General features: G+C 44.5%; 1 pseudogene; it reads right to left on the reverse strand.

Moving 5' to 3' along the window:
• Positions 1–10,475, reverse strand: part of LOC145545623 (tyrosine--tRNA ligase, mitochondrial pseudogene) — a 32,640-nt pseudogene extending 22,165 nt beyond the window's left edge.
• Positions 10,476–11,157: the final 682 nt, after the last annotated feature.

Consider the following 11,157-nt stretch of genomic DNA (forward strand, 5'->3'; position numbering starts at 1 on the left):
TTTTTTGTACAGTTGTTCTGTATATTCTTGCCACCTCTTCTTAATATCTTCTGCTTCTGTTAGGTCCATACCATTTCTGTCCTTTATCGAGCCCATCTTTGCATGAAATGTTCCCTTGGTATCTCTAATTTTCTTGAAGAGATCTCTAGTCTTTCCCATTCTATTGTTTTCCTCTATTTCTTTGCATTGATCGCTGAGGAAGGCTTTCTTATCTCTCCTTGCTATTCTTTGGAACTGTGCATTCAAATGGGTATATCTTTCCTTTTCTCCTTTACTTTGGGCTTCTCTTCTTTTCACAGCTATTTGTAAGGCCTCGTCTGACAGCCATTTTGCTTTTTTGCGTTTCTTTTCCATGGGGATGGTCTTGATCCCTGTCTCCTGTACAATGTCATGAACCTCCATCCATAGTTCATCAGGCACTCTGTCTATCAGATCTAGTCCCTTAAATCTACTTCTCACTTCCACTGTATAATCATAAGGGATTTGATTTAGGTCATACCTGAATGGTCTAGTGGTTTTCCCTTTCTTTAAGTCTGAATTTGGCAATAAGGAGTTCATGATCTGAGCCACAGCCAGCTCCCTGTCTTGTTTTTTACTCACTGTATAGAGCTTCTCCATCTTTGGCTGTGAAGAATACAATCAATCTGATTTCAGTGTTGACCATCTGGTGATGTCCATGTGTAGAGTCTTCTCTTGTGTTGTTGGAAGAGGGTGTTTGCTATGACCCTCTTGTGCGTTCTCTTGACAAAACTCTATTAGCCTTTGTCCTGCTTTATTCTGTACTACAAGGCCAAATTTGCCTGTTACTCCAGGTGTCTCTTGACTTCCTACTTTTGCATTCCAGTCCCCTATAATGAAAAGGACATCCTTTTTGGGTGTTAGTTCTAAAAGGTCTTGTAGGTCTTCATAGAACCGTTCAACTTCAGCTTCTTCAGCATTACTGGTTGGGGCATAGACTTGAATTACTATGATATTGAATGGTTTGTCTTGGAAACAAACAGAAATCATTCTGTCGTTTTTGATATTGCATCCAAGTACTGCAGTTTGGACTGTTTTGTTGACCATGATGGCTACTCCATTTCTTCTAAGGGATTCCTGCCCACAGTAGTAGACATAATGGTTATCTGAGTTAAATTCACCCCTTCCAGTCCATCTTAGTTCGCTGATTCCTAGAATGTTGATGTTCACTCTTGCCATCTCCTCTTTGACCACTTCCAATTTGCCTTGATTCATGGACCTAACATTCCAGATTCCTATGATCTCAGCTACCCTACAAAGAAGATACTTTCTTCTTCCCAAACAGAGGGAAAAATCAGAGCTTAGGGAAGTTGACTGCACCATACCTGGGATCCCTCAGAGACTACAATTCAAGTCTGTCTGACTTAGCATTTGTCCATTTCTCTTTGTGCCCCACTGGCTCACAGTTTGGATACAGATGGATATAGAAATAAAACCTAGGCTTCTCACTAAGTCATCAGGAGCCTGTACACTCAAGTAGGCCATGGAGAAATGGGAGAAGAGACAGTGGGACCGTAGAAGACACCCACCTCAGGACTGTTTTGTGGAGACAGCTGAGGGCCAGTGAGAGGCCTGTGTCTACCCAGTGGGAGTCACGTCTTCCTCTGTCTCTTTCCTTCTCCAGTATCTATTTAGACAAGATCAGGTGTGTTCAGGGTGGTATGGCCATGGACTCCAGTATCTATTAGGGATGACCCCAAAGCGAAAGGTCCACAGAACATTTTCCTGGCCTCACACTGGGCTCTCAAAGCTGCTTAATTGCCCTCCAGCAGTCAGGCCAGGTGGAATGGTTCCTGATGGGGGAACAGCTTGGAAGCTCCGTGGGGGTGAAGGGTCGTCAGTGGCAGGCTTCGCTCTAACTCCCTTTCATGGTACAGGCTGCCTCCTCCTCCTGGCCTGCTTTCTGATATCCCTATGGCCTCTCCAAGTAGGGAGAGTGGAAGGACAGAGTGGATGTGGCCAATCAAGAGATGCCATCCTCTAATCAGGTCACCCCGGTAGCCCCCTGTCTAACCCAGTTGGCACTGAGCCTTTTGCTTGGGGATCATTCTGTTCTGTAACAGTAATGCTGACCTCAAGCTAGGCCACTCTGTCCAGAACCTTGCTTGATCTAAAGCAACTCTCCCTGGGAGTTACGTCTTGCTGGCAGGTCTCCAGAAGGAGGCGGTGCCATTTAGCCAGAGGAGTCAGCAAATGGCCTTTCTCCCAGCTTGGTCTGCTTAGATAATCTGATGATGGGTTTTCTTTGAGTACAGAAGGATCCAGATTTTCTAGAGATGTGTGAAAAAGAGCCTCAGTTTATCAGAGAAGGCATCAAAGTTGCTAAATAGAAGCTTGTGGTATAAAAATCAATTTGGATTTTTATGACCAGTCAGTTAGGAAACAAAAACTTTTAAAGTAAACATTTATAAGAGAAACAAAAGCTATGAGGGGCCAGAAATAAATCCAATGAGATATATGTGTAATCTCTATGAAGAAAATTGCAAAACTTCACTTACTTAGGTATTCTTTGCTAGAGAGATGAGGCGTGTTCATGATATGAAGATTCACTGTTAGAGGATTTTAATTCTCCCTAAATTAATCTAGAAATTATAAAAATCCAGAAAGGATATTTTGTGTAACTTGGTAAGATGATTCTAACCTTGCTTCAAAAAAGCAAAGGGCCAAAATACCTATGAAATTTTGAAAAAAACCAAGATGAGTGACTTGCCTTATAAAACCTATTAAAGTGGTGTGGTATTAGCCCAGAAGGAGACAGATAGGCCTATGAAACAGACTAGAGAGCCCCCAGGCAGATTCCTGTGCATGTGAAGGCTTGGTATATGACAGAGACAACATGCAAATCTGTAGAGAAAGGATGAGTTATTCAAAGAATGACACTAGGAATTCAGTAACCCATGTAGAAAAACAAAACCAAACACAACCCACTTAATCAGAGGTGAAAAATTTCAAAAGCAGAATTTTAGGACATCCAGGAGAAAATATAGAGAACTCTCAGGATCAGAGAGTATACAATAATACCTGAAAACACAGAAAGGACAGACTATAAAGAATAGTGATAAATTTATCAGCATTAAAGTGTAAAGCTCCTTCTCATCAAAAGACGCCATAAGGCAAAAATAAAAAATAGACAAGTATGAACTGGGAAAAGACGTTGGCAATGGGGCAGTTATAAGGGGTGCTTGGTCTCCCTTCAGGAGAGAGGCACCTGGCAGGTGTGTGATTGGCTGGCAGCCTGTAGCTGCTGCACCTTCAAGATCCACTAGTGTTCAGGCCAAGACCATGCTCTCCCTGGCCCAACTGAGCATAGTCGGGGAACTCAAGCTGAGCCATTTTTGCCCAGCATTGGTCTCCTTTAAAAGGCAAATTTTCTTCTGAGGCTCTCCATTAGCTGGACAGAGATCTCAGAACTCCCTGCACATGAAGTCTCTTCCTACCCAATCCTCCTTTCTTTTCTCTCCCATCACAGGTGGCAAGATCTGCATCGGGATCTGAAGGCTCTTCCCAGCCACTCCTGCTTTTTCCCATTACCTTTCAGAAGCATTGAAAGTAAAAAAAGTTAACATGTTAGTCACTAAGTCATGTCCAACTCTTTGCGATCCCAATAATTGTCTTCACTTCTAATTCCTTCTTGGTGTCTGCTTCTCGGAGGGCCTGAACAGGCATAACCTATAAAGTCGTAGAGGACTGCGACTTTCCTGGTGGTCCAGTGGTTAAGACGTCACTTTGCAGTGCAGTGGTGGAGGTTCAGCCCTTGGTCAGGGAGCTAAGATCCCACATGTCTCGCAGCCAAAAAAACCAAAACATGAAACAAGCAATATAGTGATAAATTCCATAAAGACTTTAAAAATGGTCCACATAAAAAAAAATCTAAAAAAACTAGATTGGTATTCAAATGTCTATATAAAAACAGGTAAACTACAGATCGATGAGGTAAAAAGAAACAACTCCAGAGAAATTTAGGTAAAAGATGAAAACAAGCAATCCACTGAAGAAATCTAAAAAGTCAATACATACATGAAAAGATGCCCAGTCTCACCACTAGTCAGGAAAATGTAAATTACAGGAAACCAGTACTATTTAATACTAAGATAGCTTGCCAGGCTCCTCTGTCTATGGGATTTTCCAGGCAAGAATACTGGAGTGGGTTGCCATTTCCTTCTCCAGATGTTCTTCCAGGGATTGAACCTACCTCTCCAGCTTGGCAGACAGATTCTTTCCACTGAGCCACAGAAGAAACTTTTAATACTTGTAAGACTGGTAAAAACCAAAAACATTTGCTGAAGTATTGGGGAAGATGTGGAGCAACAAGAACACGTGTGCTATTGGTGGGAGGGTATATTCATGCGACCATTTTGGACAATATAGTAGTTACTCATTTAGACAAGATAAGGACGTGCTTACCCATCTTTAGGCTTCCCCACATGTGCATAAGGAGACACACAGAAGAATACTCTGCAGAATTATTTAAAAGACGAAAAGAACCCAGAACCACCTAAATGTCCAGCAAAACAAAAACGGATGAAAACATTGTGAAATGGACATTGCTAGGGAATATCATACAGCCATAAAAATAAGTAAACCACAGCAAAAATTTCTGCTTGGAATGGAAGTGGCAAACTGACTTTTGGCTGTGAAAAGTCCTGACAACGTATACTTTATTTATTTTAAAAAGCTAAAAGATGAAACACAAGGGGGTGGAGAAAAAGGGACTTGTTTATCCTCTAGTCTACAGGAACTAAGTTGGCGAATAATTTGATGTGGCTTATCTCGGCCACACTAACTGCTGAAGGAAACTAATTATAATTTTGTAAATCTTTCATCTATTAAAAACAGGCACAGAAAAGGGTCATTTGTTGGCAATTTTTTTTTCTCATCGATCCCAGCAGATGTTGAAGTTGCTCGAAGTTGGCGGTACTTTTTCAAATGTCTGCCTTGAGTGGGCCTGGCATTCAGGAGTACAGAGGGAAGGAAGAGCGTGGGGAGGGGGCTTTGCCAGGGGAAGGGGGAGGACTGGGAGGGCTGGGGAGTTGCCCCTCCCTCCCCCCCACCCCTCACCCCCAGACCCTACTTTCCTGTCGCCCGAGGCTGACAGCCCAGCTGCTGCCTCCTGTGTACTGTCCCGGAATTCTTATTATGTCTCAGGAATCTGGCTCTGGCCCATGATGAAATTGCAGACTGTGGTGTCCAGCCTCACCGATGTGACCTGCGAGGGGGAGCCTCTCTTCTGGATGCCTGCTCTGGTAAACCTCCCGGGCCTCTCTGCCAGGGCCTTGTCCCCAGTTGCCTTCCTGATCTGGGACTGACTGACAAGCCCTGGGCTGTTTACCAGCCCCTCCCTTCCCCTAGGAGAGTGTCCCTCCTCGCCTGTGTCCACAATAGCTAGTAAGCACTTAGAAAGCAAAGCAGAGCAGGTCTGAGGCCCAGAGTTTCCAATCAAAGGAGTATTATTTTTAAAAATCCAATGCAGAAAATGTTCTTTGAACCTTATCAGGTACTTGGGGGACAACACAAAAGAAGATCCTTTTAAATAAAGGGTTAAAGAAATCTTTTATATGTAAAAATTAAAAAATAATTGAATTATAGTTGATTTATAATATATTAATTTCTGCTGAACAGCAAATTGATTCTTTTTTAAATATTCTTTTCTATTATGGTTTATCATCAGTTCAGTTCTGTCGCTCAGTTGTGTCCGACTCTCAGCGACACCATGGACTGTAGCACACCAGGCCTCCCTGTCCATCACCAACTCCCAGAGTTTACCCAGACTCATGTCCATCGAGTCGGTGATGCCATCCAGCCATCTCATCCTCTGTCGTCCCCTTCTCCTCCCGCCTTCAATCTTTCCCAGCATCAGGGTCTTTTCCAATGAGTCAGTTCTTCGCATCAGGTGGCCAAGGTATTGGAGTTTCAGCTTCAACATCAGTCCTTCCAATGAACACCCAGGACTGATCTCCTTTAGGATGGACTGGTTGGATCTCCTTGCAGTCCAAGGGACTCTCAAGAGTCTTTTCCAACACCACAGTTCAAAAGCATCAATTCTTTGGCACTCAGCTTTTTTATAGTCCAACTCTCACATCCATACTTGACTAATGGAAAAACCATAGCTTTGACTAGACGGACCTTTGTGGGCAAAGTAATGTCTCTGCTTTTTAATATGCTGTCTAGGTTTGTCATAGCTTTTCTACCAAGGAGCAAGCGTCTTTTAATTTCATAGCTGCAGTCACCATCTGCAGTGGTTTTGGAGCCCAAGAAAATAGTTTCTCACTGTTTCCATCATTTCCCCATCTATTTTCCATGAATTGATAGGACCAGATGCCATGGTCTTAGTTTTCTGAATGTTGAGTTTCAAGCCAGCTTTTTCACTCTCCTCTTTCACTTTTATCAAGAGGCTCTTTAGTTCCTCTTTGCTTTCTGCCATAAGGGTGATATCATCTGCATATCTGAGGTTATTGATGTTTCTCCCAGCAATCTTGATTCCATCTTGTGCTTCATCCAGCCCAGCATTTCTCTTGATGTACTCTGCATATAAGTTCGGAGAAGGCAATAGCACCCCACTCCAGTACTCTTGCCTGGAAAATCCCATGGACAGAGGAGCCTGGTAGGCTACAGTCCATGGGGTGGCTAAGAGTCAGACATCACTGAGCAACTTCACTTCCACTTTTTCCTTTCATGCGCTGGAGAAGGAAATGGCAACCCACTCCACTATTCTTGCCTGGAGAATCCCAGGGACGGCGGAGCCTGGTGAGCTGCCGTCTATGGGGTCGCACAGAGTCAGACACGACTGAAGTGACTTAGCAGCAGCAGCAGCAGCAGCATATAAGTTAAATAAGCAGGGTGACAATATACAGCCTTGACGTACTCCTTTCCCTATTTGGAACCAGTCTGTTGTTCCACGTCCATTTTTAACGGTTGCTTCGTGACCTGTATACAGATTTCTCAAGAGGCAGGTCAGGTGGTCTGGTATTCCCATCTTTTTCAGAATTTTCCACAGTTTATTGTGATCCCCACAGTCAAAGGCTTTGGCATAGTCAATGAAGTAGAAGTAGATGTTTTTCTGGAACTCTCTTGCTTTTTCTATGATCCAACAGATGTTGGCAACTTGATCTCTGGTTCCTCTGCCTTTTCTAAATCCAGCTTGAACATCTGCAAGTTCACAGTTCATGTACTGTTGAAGCCTGGCTTGGAGAATTTTGAGCATTACTTTCCTAGCGTCTGAGATGAGTGCAATTGTGTGGTAGTTTGAGCATTCTTTGGCATTGCCTTTCTTTGGGATCAGAATGAAAACTGACCTTTTCCAGTCCTATGGCTACTGCTGAGTTTTCCATATTTGCTGGCATATTGAGTGCAGCACATTCACAGCATCATCTTTTAGGATTTGAAATATTCAACTGGAATTCCATCACCTCCACTAGCTTTGTTCATAGTGATGCTTCCTAAGGCCCACTTGACTTCATATTCCAGGATGTCTGACTCTAGGTGAGTGGTCATATCATCGTGATTATCTGGGTCATGAAGATCTTTTTTGTATAGTTCTTCTGTGTATTCTTGCCACCTCTTCTTAATATCTTCTGCTTCTGTTGAATATAGTTCCCTGTGCTATATAATAGGACCTTATTGTTTATCCATTCTATATGTAATAGTTTGCATCTGCTAGTCCTAAGCTCCCAGTCCATCCTTCCTCTACTCCTCCTCCCCCTTGGCAACTACAAGTCTGTTCCCTATGTCTGTGAGTCTGTTTCTGTTTTGTAGGTAAGTTCATTTGTGCTGTACTTTAGATTCCACATATAAGTGATATTATATGGTACTTTTCTTTCTCTTTATGACTTATTTCACTTAGTACAATAGTCTCTAGTTCCATCCATGTTGCTGCAAATGGCATTATTTCATTCTTTTCTTAATGATTGAGTAAAATTCCATCGTATATACATACTACATCTTCTTTGTCCACTCATCTGTTGGTGGACATTTAGGTTGTTTCCACGTCCTGGCTATTGTGAGTAGTGCTGCTATGAACACACAGGAGTGCATGTATCTTTTTGAATTATAGTTTTATCTGGATATTTGACCAGGAGTGGGATTGCTGGATCATATAGTCTATTTTTGGTTTTATGAGAAACCTCCACACTGTTTTCCATAGTGGCTGCACCAACATACATGTCACAAGATTCCAACCTTGTCCTCACAGCAGGTAAAGCTCAAAGGAGACAGGCCTGTGATCAGGCAGTTATAAAAGGATGACACAAGGACTGGCTCGAATAAGAGCAGGGTGCTGGTACCCATTGGAGCTGGATGAGAGATGCTGGTGCAGTGGTATTGGGATAGGAGGAAGAGTGTGGTAGGCAGAGTAATGGCCTACAGAGGTCCATTTCCTAATCTTCAGAACCTGTGATACCTTATAAGGCAAAAGGGACTTTCCAGGTGTGATTAAATTCAGGATTTTGAGATGAGGAGATTATCCTGGATTATCTGGATGGGCTCAGGATAATCACAAGAATTCTTGAAAGATAGAGGAAGGCATTTCATCAAAGTCAAAGAGAGCTGAAGATGCTGTGCTCCTGTCTTTCAGGATGGAGGAAGGGGTCAAGAGTCAAGGAATGCAGGCAGATGGAAAATATCAAGGGAATTGATTCCCCCCTAAAGCCTCTGGAAGGAACCACAGCCCTGCTGACACACTGACTTTAGCTCAGTGAGACCCATTTTCCACTTCTCACCTCCAGAACTGCAAGATAATTAATTTATGTTGTTTTAAGGCACTGAGTTTGTAGTGATTTGTTACAGTAGCCATAGGAAGGGCTTTCCAGCTGGTGCTAGTGGTTAAGAACCTGCCTGCCAATGCAGGAGACATAAGAGATGTGGGTTCGATCCTTGGGTTGGGACGATCCGCTGCAAGAGGGCATAGCAACCCACTTCAGTATTCTTGCATGGAGAATCCCATGAGCTGCCGAAACAGAGGAGCCTGGTGGGCTACAGTCCATAGCGTCACAGAGAGTTGGACACGATTGAAGGGACTTGTACGCAAAAATACAGCCATAGGAAACTAATATAAGGTGAATAGGTTCAAGAATGATTAAGCAGGGACTTCCCTGATGGTCCAGTAGTTTGAAGACTCTGTACTTCTAAGGCTCAGGGCAAGGGTTTGATCTTTGGGTAGGGAACTAAGATCCCATATGCTGCATGGCAGGGCCAAAAAAAAAAAAAAGATTTAGTAAATAATTTGATTAGAGAGAGAAGAGGAGAGAAAGATCTCCTGGGGATTTCTGGGTGAGGCATTAAGGTGAACTGAAGTCCTGTCCCTTGAGCTAGAGTCCACTGGGGAGGGCTGGAGGGAGGAATCCTGGGATAGTGATGAGATGCTCAGTTTGGGACACGTAATGGCGTTAAGTTGGAGTGTACGTGAGTGTCAAGGTGAAGATGTCCAGTGAGCAGTTGTCTGCCAGGAGAGAGACTGGCCTGGAGCTGGGGGTTGTCCACGGTGGCAGAAGTCCTGGGCCCCATGAGATAACCCACAGAGAGTGACTCTGTGGGGGGAGCTGAGGACCTGATCTTGGAGGGAAAATCTCTTTTTGGTAAAGACACAGAACAGAACACACCTCCATTCTTGTGTCCCCTCTGCTCCCCACCCCCAGGGCTCTTATTAAACCTCCTGTCGGGTACAGAGGGGCAGATTTCAGTTCTGCACACCTAGATTCTCCCTTTTATCCTGGTTCATAACCTCCCGGATACATAAGGGGTTTAAGACGTCCCCGGGCTCCAGCTCCCACACTTTCTTCTTGCAGAGCAGCCCCACTCTTCCTACTTGGGGCCATCAGGGTCTGCACAGAGTCTGCCTGGCAGCAGCGGGCCTGCCTCCTCTCTCTGGTTGTCTGGCTTGGATTTTGGCCCCATCAGAAGGAGGCCATGTTCCTAACACTGTTCCTGGCATTTGAACCTGAGCTTTAATGTGACTGTTTCAGAGTTAGGGCACGTTGCTTTTGTACATACTGTTCTCTCTGCCTGGAACACCCTTCTGGAAAATACCACCACATCTGCCTGACTCAACTTTCAGAGCATTGCTGCAGGAGTTTTGTCCAGTGGAGATAGTTTCCTTGTCTTTTCACGTGGACTGTAAATGACTGTTTACTGGCCCACGTTCCTCTTCTTGACCATGAGCTCCTTGGGAGCATGGACTCTGGTTTACTTAGTTCAGGTTTCCCAGCACCTAACAGAGTCCAGGGTTCAGTAAAAGCTTTTGCTAAACAGAACCGACCCTTCTCGATTGCGTCTGTCCGCATCTGACAGCTCAGTGGGCCTGCACAACTGACAGGCAGCGCACTGATCAGCAACAAGTGCAGAGCTGTGCTCGAACCCACATGCTTCCTTATGGAACAACCTTCCTGGTTAGCTAGCTCCAGGCGTAACACAGAAACCCCTGCGGCCTCCGCTTCTCCTTGTGCCAGGTTGCCAGCATCATACATCTGGCCTCCCTGACAGATACCTGTCTCTGGCCTCACGTATCTTGCTTGACAACGTGAGCCAGGCAGGAAGCAATCGCCTCTGTCTTGGAATGTTCTGGCAGGCCCAGAACACACACACAGAGAGCCAGATGGAATGTGTGGCGGGGGTAGAAAGGGTGAGGGTAGAAAGGTAGAAAGGATGAGGGTAGAGCTGAGTGTCCAGGGTGATAAAATTCCATTTTCCCTGGGGATTGACTGGGGGGGGGGGGGGAGGGCGATGTTGAGAAGTGCTAGCATAAATGAACCTGAAAGATGAAAAGGACCCGGGGCAGCGTGTAAGCCATCTGAACAGTTGCTGCCTGTCTCGTGCTGTCCTCTGAGTTCTGGTTTCCAAAGGGAAGGAACAAACTGCTGCAGGTCTTAAGGACACTTTTCCGTTGCCTGGCCAATCCAGACAGCTCAGAGGGAGCCAAATGCAGCCACAGCTCTTTTTTTACTTTGCTGCACTTCCCCAGCCTAAAAAAGAAAGATCCAGGGGATCCAATTACAAATTTGACCCAGGCACCTCCTCCTCACCCCCGAAGTTAGAATAGTTGATTCAACAATATGCATAACGCCAGAAACCTTGAGAAGTTAGAATAGTTGATTCAACAATATGCATAACGCCAGAAACCTTGAGCTACGTGTCACTGAAAGTTTAAAT

The sequence above is a fragment of the Giraffa tippelskirchi genome, chromosome 4 (assembly GCF_054371585.1).
Source record: "Giraffa tippelskirchi isolate mGirTip1 chromosome 4, T2T-mGirTip1v1.2.pri, whole genome shotgun sequence".
Classification (NCBI taxonomy): Eukaryota; Metazoa; Chordata; class Mammalia; order Artiodactyla; family Giraffidae; genus Giraffa; species Giraffa tippelskirchi.